This window comes from Dendrobates tinctorius, unplaced genomic scaffold, assembly GCF_039654945.1.
Source record: "Dendrobates tinctorius isolate UK_male_01 unplaced genomic scaffold, ASM3965494v1 ptg000186l, whole genome shotgun sequence".
NCBI lineage: Eukaryota > Metazoa > Chordata > Amphibia > Anura > Dendrobatidae > Dendrobates > Dendrobates tinctorius.
Window position 1 is genome coordinate 4,824,429 of NW_027361853.1, and position 20,462 is coordinate 4,844,890.

A 20,462-nucleotide genomic window follows, 5' to 3' on the forward strand; every position below is an offset into this window, starting at 1 on the left:
GGCATATTCTATAGGCCAGCAAATGGGGGCATATTCTATGGGCAGCATATGGGGGCATATTCTGTGAGGCAGCATATGGGGGCATATTCTATGGAGCAGCATATGGGGGTATAGTCTATTGAGCACCATATGGAGCATAGTCTATGTGGCAGCATATGGGGGGCAGATTCTATGGGGCAGCATATGGGGGCATAACCTATGGGGCAGCATATGGGGGCATATTCTATGGAGCAGCATATCGGGGCTTATTCTATGGGGCAGCATAAGGGGGCATATTCTATGGAGCAGCATATGGGGGCATATTCTGTGAGGCAGCATATGGGGGCATAGTCTATGGAGCAGCATATGGGGCATATACTATGGGACAGCATATGAGGGCATATTCTGTGGAGCAGCATATGGGGGCATATCCTATGGGGCAGCATATGGGGGCATTTCCTATGGAGTAGCATATGGGGCATAATCTATGGAGCAGCATATGGGGGCATATTCTATGGAGCATCAAATGGGGGCATATTCTATGGAGCAGCAAATGGGGGCATATTCTATGGAGCAGCAAATGGGGGCATATTCTATGGGGCAGTATATGGGGGCATATTCTGTGGGGCATATCCTATGGGGCAGAATAAGGGGCATATTCCATGGAGCTGCATATGGGGGCATATTTTATGGAGCAGCATATGAGGGCATATTCTATGGAGCAGCAAATGGGGTCATATTCTATGGAGCAGCATATGGGGTCTTATTCTATGGAGCAGCATATGGGGGCATAGTCTTTGGGGCAGTATATGGGGGCATATTCTATGGGCCAGCATATGGGGGCATATTCTATGGGGTAGCATATGGGGGCATGTTCTATGGAGCTGCCTATGGGGGCAGCAGATGATGGCATATTCTATGGAGCAGTATATGGGGGCATATTCTATGGGGAAGCATATGGGGGCATAGTCTATGGGACAGCATATGGGGGCATAGTCTATGGGACAGCATATGAGGGCATATTCTATGGAGCAGCATATGGGGGCATATCCTATGGGGCAGCATATGGGGGCATTTCCTATGGAGTAGCATATGGGGCATAATCTACGGAGCAGCATATGGGGGCATATTCTATGGAGCATCAAATGGGGGCATATTCTATGGAGCAGCAAATGGGGGCATATTCTATGGAGCAGCAAATGGGGGCATAGTCTATGGGGCAGTATATGGGGGCATATTCTGTGGGGCAGCATAAGGGGCATATTCCATGGAGCTGCATATGGGGGCATATTTTATGGAGCAGCAAATGGGGTCATATTCTATGGAGCAGCATATGGGGTCATATTCTATGGAGCAGCATATGGGGGCATAGTCTTTGGGGCAGCATATGGGGGCATATTCTATGGGCCAGCATATGGCGCATAGTCTATGGGGCAGCATAAGGGGCTGATTCTATGAGGCAGCATATTAGGGCATAATCTATGGAGCATCATATTGGGCATAATCTATGGAGCATCTTATTAGGGCAGCATATGGGGGCATATTCTATTGAGCAGCATATGGGGGCATATTCTATGGGGCAGCATATGGGAGCAGCATAAAGGAGCATATTCTATGGAGCAGCATATGGGGGCATATTCTATGGAGCAGCATATGGGGTCATATTCTATGGGGCAGAATATGGGGGCATAATCTATGGAGCAGCATATGAGTGCATAATCTATGGAGCATCATATCGGGAATAATCTATGGAGCTTTTTATAGGGGCATAATCTATGGAGCATGTTATTGGGGCATAATCTATGGAGCTCCTTATTGGGGCAGCATATGGAGGCATATTCTATGGAGCAGCATATGGGGGCATATTCTATGGGGCAGCATATGGGGGCATATTCTATGGGGTAGCATATGGGGCCATATTCTATGGAGCTACCTATGGGGGCATGTTCTATGGAGCTGCCTATGGGGGCAGCATATGGCGGCATATTCTATGGAGCAGAATATGGGGGCATATTCTATGGGGAAGCATATGGGGGCATAGTCTATGGAGCAGCATATGGGGAATATTCTATGGAGCAGCAAATGGGGGCATATTCTATGGAGCAGCATATGGGGGCATATTCTATGGGGCAGTATATGGGGGCATTTCCGGTCATGTGAGTTTTCACGTCATTAGAAAAGGTCCGGTTTGCATTGCAGGGGGACACTCTCTGGGATTCACCACGCGCACTTCTGGAAAAGTGCAGGTAATTCTTTTTTTCTTTTTCCTTATTTTCTTTTTCTTCCTTTCTTTTCTCTTCATTTTCACTGCGTTTATCCCTTTTCCATGTCTGCTGGATCGTCTTTCTTTTATGTCTCGGTGTCTCTCACATGCTTGTCAGGGGGGATTTTCTCTTTGTTATTTATGGTATCAGATAGAGGATATAATTTGTTTTGTTTCAAAATGTTCCGCAGAGGTCCTAGGACTTCAGCAGCTTGTTTACTTTATGCGGCATTTTATTTATTTTATTGTGTGGAATTTTATTTTTTCTTTTAACCCTTCTTTTGCTGTATAGAGGGTATTTGTTTATGCAGGGTTTTTTTGTACAGAAGGTATTCTTGGGCTAGGAATTTTTGTACGACTATGTTGTAGCTTTATATTGTTATTTCATGCATTATTTGTATTTTTTGCATTTTTTATGTTTTTTATAATTTTTCTTTTCTGTTTATTTAGAATTAACCCTTGATAAAGGCCAGATGGGCTGAAACGGTGGGCTTAAATACTCTGCTGTAACAAGTTTATATATTGGCTGTGAATTTCCAGTGCATAAACAGATGAAATTAAAAGATGAAATAAATGAATATATCTTTGGAAGCAACTTCATTTTGATATTGTTCTGAGTGCTAGAGGTGTTTTGACATTGCTCATTCCATTATTTTCCTCTAAGCACCACACTCCCCCTTTCTTTTTTACGAGTGCAAGAAGCATTTTGGCACACTGTCTGTCAGGGGGTGGTGCCAAAAGTAGAGAAGTAGGTATAAATTTCATGCATAACCAATCACAGAAGAGAGGTGTGTTATAGGCATATTCTATGGGGCAGCATATTGGGGCATAGTCTATGGGGCAGCACATGTGGCATATTCTATGGAGCAGCACATGGGGTCATATTCTATGGGGCAGAATATGGGGGCATAATCTATGGAACAACATATGAGGGCATAATATATGGAGCATCATATCGGGAATAATCTATGGAACTTTTTATAGGGGCATAATCTATGGAGCATCTTAGTGGGGCATAATCTATGGAGCATCTTATGGGGGCAGCATATGGCGGCATATTCTATGGAGCAGCATATGGGGGCATATTCTATGGGGTAGCATATGGGGGCATATTCTATGGGGTAGCATATGGGGGCATGTTCTATGGAGCTGCCTATGGGGGCAGCATATGGCGGCATATTCTATGGAGCAGTATATGGGGGCATACTCTATGGAGAAGCATATGGGGGCATAGTCTATGGGACAGCATATGGGGGCATAGTCTATGGGTCAGCTTATGGGGGCATAGTCTGTGGAGCTGCATATGGGGCATATTCTATGGGGCAGCATATGGGGCATAGTCTATGGAGCAGCATATGGGAGCATATTCTATGGGGCAGAATATGGGGGCATATTCTATGGGCAGAATATGGGGGCATATTCTATGGGGACATTCTATGGGGCAGCATATGGGGCATATATTATGAGGCAGCATATGGGGCATATTCTATGGGGCATTATATGGGGGCATATTTTATAGGTCAGCATTTGGGGGCATATTCTATGGGGAAGCATATGGGGGCATAGTCTATGGAGCTGCATATGAGGCATATTCTATGGGGCAGCATATGGGGGCATATTCTATGGGGCAGCATATGGGGGCATATTCTATGGGGCAGCATATGGGGGCATATTCTATGGGGCAGCATATGGGGCATAGCCTATGGAGCAGCATATGGGAGCATATTCTATGGATCAGCATATGGGGGCATATTCTATGGGGCAGAATATGGGGGCATATTCTATGGGGACATTCTATGGGGCAGCATATGGGGCATATTTTATGAGGCAGCATATGGGGCATATTCTATGGGGCATTATATGGGGGCATATTTTATAGGTCAGCATATGGGGGCATATTCTATGGGGCTGCATATGGGGCATATTCTATGGGGCAGCATATGGGGCATATTCTATGGGGCAGCATATGGGGGCATATTCTATGGGGCAGCATATGGGGGCATATTCTATGGGGCAGCATATGGGGGCATATTCTATGGGGCAGCATATGAGGGCATAATCTATGGAGCATCTTAATAGGGCAGCATATGGGGGCATATTCTATTGAGCAGCATATGGGGGCATATTCTATGGGGCAGCATATGGGGGCATATTCTATGGAGCAGCATATGGGGTCATATTCAATGGGGCAGAATATGGGGGCAAAATCTATGGAGCACCATATGAGGACATAATCTATGGAGCATCATATCGGGAATAATCTATGGAGCTTTTTATAGGGGCATAATCTATGGAGCATCTTATTGGAGTATAATCTATGGAGCATCTTATTGGGGCATAATCTATGGAGCATTTTATTGGGGCAGCATATGGAGGCATATTCTATGAAGCAGCATATGGGGGCATACTCTATGGGGCAGCATATGGGGGCATATTCTATGGAGCTGCCTATGGGGGCATGTTCTATGGAGCTGCCTATGGGGCAGCATATGGCGGCATATTCTATGGAGCAGCATATTGGGCATATTCTATGGGGCAGCATATGGGGGCATATTCTATGGAGCAGCATATGGGGGCATATTCTATGGGGCTGCATATGGGAGCAGCATAAAGGGGCATATTATATGGAGCAGCATATGGGGGCATATTCTATGTAGGAGCATATGGGGTCATATTCTATGGGGCAGAATATGGGGGCATAATCTAAGGAGCAGCATATGGGGGCAAAATCTATGGAGCAGCATATGAGGACATAATCTATTGAGCATCATTTTGGGAATAATCTATGGAGCTTTTTATAGGGGCATAATCTATGGAGAATCTTATTGGGGCATAATCTATGGAGCATCTTATTGGGGCAGCATATGGAGGCATATTCTATGGAGCAGCATATGGGCGCATATTCTATGGGGCAGCATATGGGGGCATATTCTATTGGGTAGCATGTGGGGGCATGCTCTATGGAGCTGCCTATGGGGCAGCATATGGCGGCATATTCTATGGAGCAGCATATGGGGGTATATTCTATGGGGCAGCATATGAGGGCATATTCTATGGGGCAGCATATGGGGGAATAGTCTATGGAGCAGCATATGGGGCATATTCTATGGGGCAGCATATGGGGGCATATTCTATGGAGCAGCATATAGGGTATATCCTGTGGGGCAGCATATGGGGGCATAGTCTATGGGGCAGCATATGGAGGCATAGTCTATGGAGCTGCATATGGGGCATATTCTATGGGGCAGCATATGGGAGCATATTCTATGGAGCAGTATATGGGGGCATATTCTATGGGGTAGCTTCTATGGGGCAGCATATGGGGGCATATTCTATGGGGCATTACATGGGGGTATATTTTATGGGTCAGCATATGGGGGCATAATCTATGGGGCAGCGTATGGAGGCATAGTCTATGGAGCAGCATATGGGGGCATAGTCTATGTAGCAGCATATGGGGGCATAATCTATGGAATATCTTATCGGGCATAATCTATGGAGCATTCTATGGGGGCATAATTTAAGGAGCATCTTATTGCGGCAGAATCTATGGAGCATCTTATTAGGGCAACATATGGGGGCATAATCTATTGAGCAGCATTTGGGGGCATATTCTATGGGTAAGCTATTGGGAGCAGCATAAGGAGGCATATTCTATGGTGCAGCATATGGGGGCATATTCTGTGGGGCAGCATATGGGGGCATAGTCAATGGAGCAGCATATAGGGCTTATTCTATGGAGAAGCATATGGGGGCATATTCTATAGGCCAGCAAATGGGGGCATATTCTATGGGCAGCATATGGGGGCATATTCTGTGAGGCAGCATATGGGGGCATATTCTATGGAGCAGCATATGGGGGTATAGTCTATTGAGCACCATATGGAGCATAGTCTATGTGGCAGCATATGGGGGGCAGATTCTATGGGGCAGCATATGGGGGCATAACCTATGGGGCAGCATATGGGGGCATATTCTATGGAGCAGCATATCGGGGCTTATTCTATGGGGCAGCATAAGGGGGCATATTCTATGGAGCAGCATATGGGGGCATATTCTGTGAGGCAGCATATGGGGGCATAGTCTATGGAGCAGCATATGGGGCATATACTATGGGACAGCATATGAGGGCATATTCTGTGGAGCAGCATATGGGGGCATATCCTATGGGGCAGCATATGGGGGCATTTCCTATGGAGTAGCATATGGGGCATAATCTATGGAGCAGCATATGGGGGCATATTCTATGGAGCATCAAATGGGGGCATATTCTATGGAGCAGCAAATGGGGGCATATTCTATGGAGCAGCAAATGGGGGCATATTCTATGGGGCAGTATATGGGGGCATATTCTGTGGGGCATATCCTATGGGGCAGAATAAGGGGCATATTCCATGGAGCTGCATATGGGGGCATATTTTATGGAGCAGCATATGAGGGCATATTCTATGGAGCAGCAAATGGGGTCATATTCTATGGAGCAGCATATGGGGTCTTATTCTATGGAGCAGCATATGGGGGCATAGTCTTTGGGGCAGTATATGGGGGCATATTCTATGGGCCAGCATATGGCGCATAGTCTATGGGGCAGAATATGGGGCTGATTCTATGAGGCAGCATATGGGGGCATATTCTATGGAGCAGCATATGGGGGCATTTTCTATGGAGCAGCATATGGGAGCATATTCTTAAGGGCAGCACATGGGGCAGCCTAAGGGGGCATAGTCTATGGAGCAGCATATGGGGGCATATTCTGCGGGGCAACATATGGGGGCAAAGTCTATGGAGCAGCATATGGGGCATATTCTATGGAGCAGCATATGGAGCGATATTCTAAGGAGCGGCATATGGAGCGATATTCTAAGGAGCAGCATATGGGGCGATATTCTAAGGACCAGCATATGGGGTGATATTCTATGGTTCATCATATGGGGGCATAATCTATGGAGCAGCAAATGGGGGCATAATCTATGGAGCAGCATATGAGGGCATAATCTATGGAGCATTATATCGGGCATAATCTATGGAGCATTTTATGGGAGCATAATCTATGGAGCATCTTATGGGGGCAGCATATTCTATGGAGCAGCATATGGGGGCATAGTCTATGGAGTAGCATATGGGGCATAGTCTATGGAGCATCATATGGGGCATATTCTGTGGAGCAGCATATTGGGGCATATTCTATGGGACAGCATATGGGGGCATATTCTATGGGGCAGCATATGGGGGCATATCCTAAGAAGCAGCATATGGGGCATAATTTTAAGAGCAGCATATGGGGGCATATTCTATGGAGCAGCATATTGGGGCATATTCTACGGAGCAGCATATGTGGTCATATTATATGGGGAAGCATATGGGGGCATAATCTGTAAAGAGCAGCATATGGGGGCATAATCTATGGAGCAGCAAATGAGGGCATATTCTAAGGAGCATCATATCGGTCATAATATATGGAGCATCTTATGGGGTGGCATATTCTATGGGGAAGCATATGGAGGCATATTCTAAGGAGCAGCAAATGGAGGCATATTCTATGGAGCAGCAAATGGGGGCATATTCTATGGAGCAGCATATGGGGGAATATTTTATGGGGCAGCATATGGGGACATATCATATGGGGCAGCCTAAGGGTGCATAGTCTATTGGTCAGCATATAGGGGCATATTCTGTGTGGAAGCATATGGGAGCATAGTCTATGGAGCAGCATATGGGGCATATACTATGGGGCAGCATATGAGGGCATATTCCATGGAGCAGCATATGGGGGCATATCCTATGGGGCAGCGTATGGGGGCATATCCTATGGGGCAGCATATGGGGGCATATCCTATGGAGCAGCATATGGGGCATGTTCTATGGAGCAACAAATGGGGGCATATTCTATAGAGCAGCAAATGGGGGCATATTCTATGGAGCAGAATTTAGGGGCATAGTCTATGGGGGCGTATTCTATTAGGCAGCATATGGGGGCATATTTTATGGGGCAGCATATGGGGTCATAGTCTATGGAGCAGCATATGGGGGCATGTTATTAAAAAATAGTGTCACAGACTCAACATGTGAATAGTGCAGAAAAAAATCAAGTAATGACTATCAAATGTGCAAATAATGACTATATATCAAATGTGCAAAAAAAAGCCATATGTTACAAGGAATCATCATTGGCAAAATAGTAAAGTGCAACAGTGCAAAGAGACTCTACCGGGTGTCAGTCTATCCACATCACAAAATAAACCGCCAGGAGTAAAGGTATATGAAAACAATTAGTCAGTACAAAATGCTAACAATACCAAGTAACTTACAGAGTAAAGTAGAATGCTCCTGGTCTCCTGGATGGGCGCCCTACCTAACGCATGTTTTGGCACACTGCCTTTGTCAGGGGGTGGTGCCAAAAGGAGTGAAGTAGGTATAAATGTCATGCATAACCAATCACAGAAGAGAGGTGTGTTATAGGCATATTCTATGGGGCAGCATATGGGTGCACATTCTATGGAGAAGCATATGGGGGCATATTCTATGGGGTGGCATAGTCTATGGGGCGGCATAGTCTATGGGGCAGCACATGTGGCATATTCTATGGAGCAGCATATGGGGTCTTAATCTATGGGGCAGAATATGGGGTCATAGTCTATGGAGCAGCATATGGGGGCATGTTATTAAAAAATAGTGTCACAGACTCAACATGTGAATAGTGCAGAAAAAAATCAAGTAATGACTATCAAATGTGCAAATAATGACTATATATCAAATGTGCAAAAAAAGCCATATGTTACAAGGAATCATCATGGGCAAAATAGTAAAGTGCAACAGTGCAAAGAGACTCTACCGGGTGTCAGTCTATCCACATCACAAAATGAACCGACAGGAGTAAAGGTATATGAAAACAATTAGTCAGTACAAAATGCTAACAATACCAAGTAACTTACAGAGTAAAGTAGAATGCTCCTGGTCTCCTGGATGGGCGCCCTACCTAATGCATGTTTTGTCACACTGCCTTTGTCAGGGGGTGGTGCCAAAAGGAGAGAAGTAGGTATAAATGTCATGCATAACCAATCACAGAAAAGAGGTGTGTTATAGGCATATTCTATGGGGCAGCATATGGGTGCACATTCTATGGAGCAGCATATGGGGTCATATTCTATGGGGCAGAATATGGGGGCATAATCTATGGAGCAGCATATGAGGGCATAATCTATGGAGCATCATATCGGGAATAATCTATGGAGCTTTTTATATGGGCTTAATCTATGGAGCATCTTATTGGGGCATAATCTATGGAGCATCTTATGGGGGCAGCATATGGCGGCATATTCTATGGAGCAGCATATGGGGGCATATTCTATGGGGCAGCATATGGGGCATATTCTATGGGGTAGCATATGGGGGCATATTCTATGGGGTATCATATGGGGGCATATTCTATGGGGTAGCATATGGGGGCATGTTCTATGGAGCTGCCTATGGGGGCAGCATATGGCGGCATATTCTATGGAGCAGCATATGGGGGCATATTCTATGGGGCAGCATATGGGGGCATATTCTATGGGGCAGCATATGGGGGCATAGTCTATGGAGCAGCATGTGGGAGCATATTCTATGGAGCAGGATATGGGGGCATATTCTGTGGGGCAGCATATGGGGGCATATTCTATGGGGCGGCATATGGGGGCATATTCTATGGGGCAGCATATGGGGTCATATTCTATGGAGTATCAAATTGGGGCATATTCTATGGGGTATCATATGGGGGCATATTCTATGGGGTAGCATATGGGGGCATGTTCTATGGAGCTGCCTATGGGGGCAGCATATGGCGGCATATTCTATGGAGCAGCATATGGGGGCATAGTCTATGGGACAGCATATGGGGGCATGTTATTAAAAAATAGTGTCACAGACTCAACATGTGAATAGTGCAGAAAAAAATCAAGTAATGACTATCAAATGTGCAAATAATGACTATATATCAAATGTGCAAAAAAAAAGCCATATGTTACAAGGAATCAACATGGGCAAAATAGTAAAGTGCAACAGTGCAAAGAGACTCTACCGGGTGTCAGTCTATTCACATCACAAAATGAACCGACAGGAGTAAAGGTATATGAAAACAATTAGTCAGTACAAAATGCTAACAATACCAAGTAACTTACAGAGTAAAGTAGAATGCTCCTGGTCTCCTGGATGGGCGCCCTACCTAATGCATGTTTTGTCACACTGCCTTTGTCAGGGGGTGGTGCCAAAAGGAGAGAATTAGGTATAAATGTCATGCATAACCAATCACAGAAGAGAGGTGTGTTATAGGCATATTCTATGGGGCAGCATATGGGTGCACATTCTATGGAGCAGCATATGGGGGCATATTCTATGGGGCGGCATAGTCTATGGGGCAGCATATGTGGCATATTCTATGGAGCAGCATATGGGGTCATATTCTATGGGGCAGAATATGGGGGCATAATCTATGGAGCAGCATATGGGGGCATAATCTATGGAGCAGCATATGAGGGCATAATCTATGGAGCATCATATCGGGAATAATCTATGGAGCTTTTTATAGGGGAATAATCTATGGAGCATCTTATTGGGGCATAATCTATGGAGCATCTTATGGGGGCAGCATATGGCGGCATATTCTATGGAGCAGCATATGGGGGCATATTCTAAGGGGAAGCATATGGGGGCATATTCTATGGGGTAGTATATGAGGGCATATTCTATGGGGTAGCATATGGGGGCATATTCTATGGAGCTGCCTATGGGGGCAGCATATGGCGGCATATTCTATGGAGCAGCATATGGGGGCATATTCTATGGGGCAGCAAATGGGGGCATATTCTATGGGGCAGCATATGGGGGCATAGTCTATGGAGCAGCAAATGGGGGCATATTCTATGGGGCAGCATATGGGGGCATATTCTATGGGGCAGCATATGGGGGCATATTCTATGGGGTATCATATGGGGGCATATTCTATGGGGTAGCATATGGGGGCATGTTCTATGGAGCTGCCTATGGGGGCAGCATATGGCGGCATATTCTATGGAGCAGCATATGGGGGCATATTCTATGGGGCAGCATATGGGGGCATATTCTATGGGGCAGCATATGGGGGCATAGTCTATGGAGCAGCATGTGGGAGCATATTCTATGGAGCAGGATATGGGGGCATATTCTGTGGGGCAGCATATGGGGGCATATTCTATGGGGCGGCATATGGGGGCATATTCTATGGGGCAGCATATGGGGTCATATTCTATGGGGTATCATATTGGGGCATATTCTATGGGGTATCATATGGGGGCATATTCTATGGGGTAGCATATGGGGGCATGTTCTATGGAGCTGCCTATGGGGGCAGCATATGGCGGCATATTCTATGGAGCAGCATATGGGGGCATAGTCTATGGGACAGCATATGGGGGCATGTTATTAAAAAATAGTGTCACAGACTCAACATGTGAATAGTGCAGAAAAAAATCAAGTAATGACTATCAAATGTGCAAATAATGACTATATATCAAATGTGCAAAAAAAAAGCCATATGTTACAAGGAATCATCATGGGCAAAATAGTAAAGTGCAACAGTGCAAAGAGACTCTACCGGGTGTCAGTCTATTCACATCACAAAATGAACCGACAGGAGTAAAGGTATATGAAAACAATTAGTCAGTACAAAATGCTCACAATACCAAGTAACTTACAGAGTAAAGTAGAATGCTCCTGGTCTCCTGGATGGGCGCCCTACCTAATGCATGTTTTGTCACACTGCCTTTGTCAGGGGGTGGTGCCAAAAGGAGAGAATTAGGTATAAATGTCATGCATAACCAATCACAGAAGAGAGGTGTGTTATAGGCATATTCTATGGGGCAGCATATGGGTGCACATTCTATGGAGCAGCATATGGGGGCATATTCTATGGGGCGGCATAGTCTATGGGGCAGCATATGTGGCATATTCTATGGAGCAGCATATGGGGTCATATTCTATGGGGCAGAATATGGGGGCATAATCTATGGAGCAGCATATGGGGGCATAATCTATGGAGCAGCATATGAGGGCATAATCTATGGAGCATCATATCGGGAATAATCTATGGAGCTTTTTATAGGGGAATAATCTATGGAGCATCTTATTGAGGCATAATCTATGGAGCATCTTATGGGGGCAGCATATGGCGGCATATTCTATGGAGCAGCATATGGGGGCATATTCTATGGGGAAGCATATGGGGGCATATTCTATGGGGTAGTATATGAGGGCATATTCTATGGGGTAGCATATGGGGGCATATTCTATGGAGCTGCCTATGGGGGCAGCATATGGCGGCATATTCTATGGAGCAGCATATGGGGGCATATTCTATGGGGCAGCAAATGGGGGCATATTCTATGGGGCAGCATATGGGGGCATAGTCTATGGAGCAGCAAATGGGGGCATATTCTATGGGGCAGCATATGGGGGCATATTCTATGGGGCAGCATATGGGGGCATATTCTATGGGGTAGCATATGGGGGCATATTCTATGGGGTAGCATATGGGGGCATAGTCTATGGGGTAGCATATGGGGGCATATTCTATGGAGCTGCCTATGGGGGCATAATCTTTGGAGCATTTTAAGGGGGCATAATCTATGCAGCATCTTATTGGGGCATAATCTATGGACCATCATATGGGGGCAGCATATGGGGGAATATTCTATGGAGCAGCATATGGAGGCAGCTTATGGAGGCATAGTTTATGGAGCAGCATATGGGGTATATTCTATGGGGCAGCATATGGGGGCATATTCTATGGAGCAGCATATGGGGGCATATTCTATGGGACAGCATATGAGGGCATAATCTATGGAGCATCTTATTGGGGCAGCATATGGGGACATATTCTATGGAGCAGTATATGGAGGCATATTCTATGGAGCAGCATATGGGGGCATATTCCAAGGGGCAGCATTTTGGGGTATATTCTTTGGGTCAGCATATTGGGCAGTATATGGCAGCATATTCTATGCAGCAGCATATGGAGCATATTCTATGTGGCAGCATATGGGTGCTTATTCAATGGGGCAGCATATGGGGACATATTCTATGAAGCAGCATATGGGGCATATCCTATGGGGCAGCATATGGGGCATATCCTATGGGGCAGCACATGGGGCATATCCTATGGGGCAGCACATGGGGGCATATTCTATGGGGCAGCATATGGGCGCATGTTCTATGGGACAGCATATGGGCGCATGTTCTATGGGGCAGCATATGGGGGCATAGTCCCTGGAGCAGCATATGGGGCATATTATATGGGGCAGCATTTGGGGAAATATTCTATGGAGCAACATATGTGGGCATATCCTATAGGGCAGCATATGGGGCATATTTTATGGGGCAGCATACGGGGGCATAGTCTATGGAGCAGCATATGGGGCATATTCTATGGAGCAGCAGATGAGGGCATAATCTATGGAGCATCTTACTGGGGCATAATCTATGGAGCATCTTATGGGGGAATAATCTATGGAGCATTTTATGGGTGAATAATCTATGGAGCATCTTATGAGGGCATAATCTATGGAGCATCTTAGTGGATCATAACCTTTATGCAGCATTATATGGGGCATATTATTCTATGGAGCATCTTATGGGGGCATATTATTCTATGGAGCAGCATATGGGGGCATATTATTCTATGGAGCAGCATATGGGGGCATATTATTCTATGGAGCAGCATATGGGGGCATATTATTCTATGGAGCAGCATATGGGGGCATATTATTCTATGGAGCAGCATATGGGGGCATATCCTATGGTGCAGCATATGGGGGCATATCCTATGGTGCAGCATATGGGGGCATAGTCTATGGGGCAGCATATGGAGGTATCGTCTATGCAGCAGCATATGGGGCATATTCTATGGAGCAGTATATGGGGGCATATTCTATGGAGCAGCATATGGCGGCATATTCCAAAGGGCAGCATTTGGGGGTATATTCTTTGGGTCAGCATATGGGGCAGTATATGGCAGCATATTCTATGCAGCAGCATATGGGTGCATATTCTATGTAGCAGCATATGGGAGCATAGTCCATGGAGCAGCATATGGGGCATATCCTATGGGGCAGCATATGGGGCATATCCTATGGGGCAGCACATGGGGGAATAGTATATGGAGCAGCATATGGCAGCATATTCTATGGAGCAGCATATGGGGGCATATTCTATGGGGCAGCATATGGGTGCATGTTCTATGGGGCAGCATATGGGGGCATGTTCTATGGGGCAGCATATCGGGCATACTATATGGGGCAGCATATGGGGAAATATTCTATGGAGCAACATATGGGGGCATATCCTATAGGGCAGCATATGGGGCATATTTTATGGGGCAGCATACGGGGGCATAGTCTATGGAGCAGCATATGGGTCATATTCTATGGAGCAGCATATGGTGGCATATTCTATGGGGCAGCATATGGGGGCATATTCTATGGGGCAGCATATGGGGGCATATTCTACGGGGCAGCATATGGGGGCATGTTCTATGGGGCAGCATATGGGGGCATAATCTATGGAGCATCTTACTGGGGCATAATCTATGGATCATCTTAAGGGCGATTAATCTATGGAGCATTTTATGGGTGAATAATCTATGGAGCATCTTATGGGGGCATAATCTATGGAGCATCATATGGGGGCATTATTAACCTTTGTACAACATTATGTGGGGTGTATTTCGTATGTAGTATCTTATGCGGACCATCATGAACTGTATGGAGCATTATATGGGGCTCCTGATTCAATATGAATATTCAAAAACATTTAACCTTCTGATGTCTCAATTAATTTTACTTTTATTGCTATCTATTTTTATTTTTGAAATTTACCAGTAGCTGCTGAATTTTCCACCCTAGGCTTATGCGCGAGTCATTAAGTTTTCGCAGTTTTTCGTAGCAAAATTAAGTGGGTCGGCTTATACACGAGTACATGCAGTAATTTATATAAAGGTGCAGTATATCAAATATTCTATCTTAAAATATACCTTATTGACAGCACTACTAAGAAATGGACCTTAATGGATAAAATGGACAATCGGAAAATCAACATAAAACACAGAAAAAGACCCGACCAAAAGTCCAAAATAGTTCAGAATATTATCAATTTTTGTTAAGTATAACAGGTTAAAAATAATGTAAGATCACATGTAAAAAAAGAGTAAAAGACAAATACCCGAATGCTACAACAAGAGCGAGGATATCCAGTTTAACATGTGGCAAGTAGATGTGGATTACATCTTAGTGAGCAATAATGTGAAGAAATGTTTAAAAAAAAAATAGTGTCACAGACTCAACATGTGTATAGTGCAGAAAAAAAAATCAAGTAATGACTAAAGTTGAGCGACTTTTGTTTTTTTAGGGTCGAGTTTCGTTTCGTGAAACCCGACTTTTCCAAAAGTCGGGTCGAGCAAGATCGGCCGATTATATGGAAAGGTCGGGGTCGTCCCGAAACACGAAACCCAATGTAAGTCAATGGGGAATAAAAGTCGGCAGTGAGAGGTGGACAGGAAGCACACCTACAGTGCCCATTTGAATGCCAAAAGCATCAATTCTTCTTACTTAAGCTTGTCAACCTTAATTAACTTCCTAATACAAGTTACGCACTGAAAAATGGGGGATATTTGGCTAAAGTTGTGGGGGGGTATGGCTGGCTCCAGGTTTTCGTGTGCCCTGGGCGAAAGAGCGCCCCTTTAACACATACCACAACTCATCATGCTCCGATACGGCAGAGAAATAGCGGTATAGTACAATGAAAAATACTTCACTTTTTACATCTCATGACGAGGCCCATCTATTTCTCCATACAGAATCATTGGTCCCATATAATGTTTGAAACAGTATATGATGAGTTCCACATAATGCTACAGTATATGTTGGTCCCCATGGATGAAGCTCCACTGTCTTATGGGCCCAAATAATGCTTCAAACATAATGGGCCCCATTTCTAATGCTCTAGTGTATAATGGGCCCTGTAAATGCTGCTCCAGTGTCTGATGTCCACCTTTGGAATGTTCCAGTGTATGGTGGGCCCCATCTATCATTCTCCAGAGTATAGTGCTCCCCAAAAATTTCTGTCCCAACATTGAAAACAATCAAATAAGTCTCCTCACCAGGGAATCCCTGTACTAGTCTGGACTCCTCGTCGTCCCCATCTTCCATCTCACTGCACAGTATTTCAACCTTGCAAGTGCTGTGATCCTGAGCAAGCAGGGGGGGCCCACTCGTTGGCGACGGCACTGGCACAGGGCCCCTGATAGTACGGTGGTGTGTCTGATGGTGGGTGGGCCGAACCTGCACTTTCATCTGCAGCTTCCTCTTTGTCATCGTGTAAGATGGAACTGTATATGGGAAGGGTAACCTGAGTTTCATCAGGGTCAGATTCAGGCCGTGTAGCGTGCGAGGGGAATGTAGTGGTCTGGGTCAATGTACCAGCAGATTCATCGGGCAGTGGCTGGGCATCAGTGCACTTGTGTCGCCCCCAGGAGTACGGTCGCCACAGTGGCATTACCTTCCTCCTAGGGAGTGTGATGTCATGCTTGGGAGCAACGAAGGATCTCTCTAGCAGGTTAACTGATTGGGCGGCGTTATTCCCACGAGTCATGACCCTCCAAACAGCGTTCATGAAGGCAAAGTGTTTGTTTTACGTGGGCAGTATGGTTGCAAAGCTGAACCTTAAAGGAATGTCCAGAAGGGCACCACCAGGAGTGGAGCCTACGGTTAAATTCGACTCCACCTGGGAAACCTCAACCATGCCAGCTACAGAACAGATGCACACATTGCAAGCTTAATTCCGTTAACGAACGAGACTCCGTCATGCCCCGTGGTCCGAGTCCGGCTTACTAGAGGGACACGTGAGGCTCTGGCACATGAGATTGGCCAATAACTGGTGTGTCATGCCCTTACATGTCCGTGGCTGCATGTGCGCTAGACTGAAAAGGCCAGCGTTTGTCGCTTACAGGTGCAGATAACCCGCTGAACAACGTTAGTGATGGGGATCACTGATTACAATTATTACGATGATTTCCCAGTAAGTGCAGGTCAACCGCAGTTCCGGAATTAGGCCTAACCGTCATTTCTGAAAAAATGAAAAACTTACGTGTGCAAACCACAGGTGCTGTAGCTTGCTTAACAGCTCGCCAGCCGTTCTCACGCCCAGTATGGCTTGCACGTGATTGCACAAAGGTGAGAAAGGGTACCGTATCCCCGGATAACATGTATGGATAGCGTACACATTCAAAATATATGTCTATACATCAGGAGGCAGGCTCAGACGGTGTTAGGCCCAGTATGGCTTGCACGTGATTGCACAAAGGTGAGAAAGGGTACCGTATCCCCGGATAACATGTATGGATAGCGTACACATTCAAAATATATGTCTATACATCAGGAGGCAGGCTCAGACGGTGTCAGGCACAGTATGGATTTGATGGCCCAGACTACACAGCGGAGGAGCAGGGAGAGGTAAAGATTGCAAATGCTGGGGCCCTGTCCAAGCAAGGGGGGCCCACTCGTGGGCGTCGGTACTGGCACTGGGCCCCTCATAGTACGGCGGTGTGTCTGACGGTGGGTGTGCACCACCACCGTCAGAGACACTTGATTGCACTATGAGGGACCCTGTGCCAGTGCCCGCGCCCAAGAGTCGGCCTACCCACCTGTCCAGGGCAACGGCACTCGCACGGTGTCGTGCGCTAGGTGGTGACCCCGGCCATGGGGGGGGGAGGCAGCACAGTTAGGGAGTTTTAGAAAGTGGCATATGTTGTTGTTGGACATTCAGCTGATGCAAAAGGCGAAATAGGTCAAGTCCCAGGAAGAGGTGGACCAAAGCAAGCCATTTTTCTGTCACCCTATGTGTCATTGGGGGAAGGTGGGACAAAATCCTTGGAAACCCATGCATGGTTCATTTTAATGAAGGTTAGATCATCCACATTTTGGGTTGACAGACGGGTCCATTTTTCTGTCAGGATTGATCCAGCTGCACTGAAGACTCTTTCCGATAGCACACTTGCAGCTGGGCAAGCGAGCTCCTGTAAGGCATATTGTGCCAATTCAGGCCAGGTGTCCAGTTTAGCGGCCCAATAGTCAAAGGGGAATGACCTGTGTGGGAGAGCATCGATATGGGAGGAAAAGTAGTTTGTAACCATAGTTGACAACTGCTGTCTCCTGTCACTTTCCATCGATGCAGTATTACCAGTTGTGTGAGCGGTCCGTGAAAAATCAGTCCACAACATTGTCATGAAACCCCTGTCTCCAACGCCACTTCTGCTGTGTGCACCATGAACACCTCTGCCAAGCTGCCCCCGGCCCGTACGGCTCGTGTGAGAACCATCACCGCTGCTGTGTGCTGGGAATGCCTCAAGCAACCGATTTACCAGCGTTGCTTGTTTATTAGCCAATATTAGGTCAAGGTTCTCCTGTGGCATGATGTTTTGTAATTTGCCTTTATAGCGTGGATCCAGGATGCTGGCCAACCAGTATTCGTCATCGTTCATCATTTTGGCAATGCGGGGGTCCCTTTTTAGGATCTGCAAGGCATAATCTGACATGTGGGCCAATGTTCCCGGTGTCAATGATGCACTGCGAGTGCTGGTTGGAGGAGCACTTTCTGGCAAATCTACATCCCTCCAGTCACGCACAAACACTGTACCAGACCTTGCCACGCCAACATTTTCACTTGCCCCACGAGATGCATCCTCCTCCCCTAAGTAATCAATCATTCTCCTCCTCCTCTTCTTCCTCCACCTCGTCCAGGAGAGGTCCCTGAGCAGACAATGGCTGAATGTCATCAAGGATTCCCTCCTCCTCTTCCTCCTCATCAACATTGGCTGCAGACGCCTGCTCCTTAAGGTGCGTCAAAGTTTGCATGAGCAGACGCATAAGTGGGATGCTCATGCTTAGGATGGCGTCGTCTGCACTTACCAGCCGTGTGCATTCCTCAAAACACTGAAGGACTTTACAGAGGTTTTTCAGCTTCGACCACTGCACACCTGTCAACTCCATGTCTGCTCTCAAAGTGCCTGGCCGTGTATCCTCCCACAAATGCATTATGGCCTGCCTCTGCTCGCACAGCCGCTCCACCATGTGCAAGGTGGAGTTCCACCTTGTTGCAATGTCGATAATGAGGCGGTGGTTGGGAAGGTGGAGCAATCGCTGCAGCTTCTGCATACGAACGGAGTGTACAGGCGACCGGCGGATGTGCGTGCACAGTCTTCGCACCTTCTGGAGCAGGGCTGTTAACTCCGGATAATTTTTGAGGAAGCACTGCACCACCAGGTTCAAGGTGTGAGCCAAGCAAGGTATGTGGCTGAGTTTTGAAAGGGCTATGGCTGCCACAAAATTACGACCGTTATCACTAACTACCTTGCCTGCCTCAAGATGTACACTGCCCAGCCATGACTCAGTTTGTCGCTTCAAGCACTCGGCCAGCACCTCGGCGGTGTGTCTGTCGCCCAAACACATCATCTGCAGCACAGCCTGCTGACGCTTTCCAATAGCTGCTCGATAGGGGGACACCTCGTGTGCAACAGTGGCAGCTGCAGATGGAGTGCTCGTACGACTGCGCTCTGTGGACGAGCTTTCGCTTCTGGAGGAGGAGGAGGACGAGGAGGGTCGAACGCCTACAGCCAACTGTTTCCTATACCGTGGGCTAGGCAGCACTGTCCCACCACCGCTGTCCCCTGTGGACCCTGCATCCACCACATTAACCCAGTGCGCAGTGATGGACACGTAACGGCCCTGGCCATGCCGACTGGACCATGCATCAGTTGTGAGGTGCACCTTTCCACTCACTGATGCTTGAGTGCATGGACAATGCGGTCTTGTACATGATGGTGGAGGGCTGGGATGGCTTTGCGAGAGAAGAAGTGGCGACTGGGTAGGTCATAGCGTGGTACTGCATAGGCCATGAGTTCGCGGAAAGCTGCGCTTTCCACCAACCGATAGGGCATCATCTCAAACGAAATTAGTTTGGCAATGTGGGCGTTCAAACCCAGTGTACGCGGATGAGAGACTGAGTACTTTCTTGACCTACTCATAGTGTCTGGGAGGGTGAGCTGGACTTGAGAGCTGCATATGGTGGAAGTAGCGGTGGACAGGGCGGACTGAGAGAGGGTTGATGATGGTGATGGAGTTGGTGTTCTTTCTGATGGCCTAGATTCAGTATTTCGTTG

General features: G+C 46.7%; 1 protein-coding gene across 7 annotated transcripts in view; it reads right to left on the minus strand.

Moving 5' to 3' along the window:
- LOC141055554 (alpha-actinin-1-like) overlaps positions 1–9,192 on the minus strand; it is a 132,403-nt gene extending 123,211 nt beyond the window's left edge. For 4 of the 7 annotated variants that reach the window (XR_012221490.1, XM_073552178.1, XM_073552183.1 and 1 more), the window contains exon 1: positions 8,551–8,630. The gene's annotated coding sequence lies outside the window, so the exon portion shown is untranslated. Of the gene's footprint in view, positions 1–8,550; positions 8,631–9,174 lie in introns of those variants that run through there. The other 3 variants (XR_012221491.1, XM_073552181.1, XM_073552180.1) reach the window with 2 other exon arrangements.
- Positions 9,193–20,462: the final 11,270 nt, after the last annotated feature.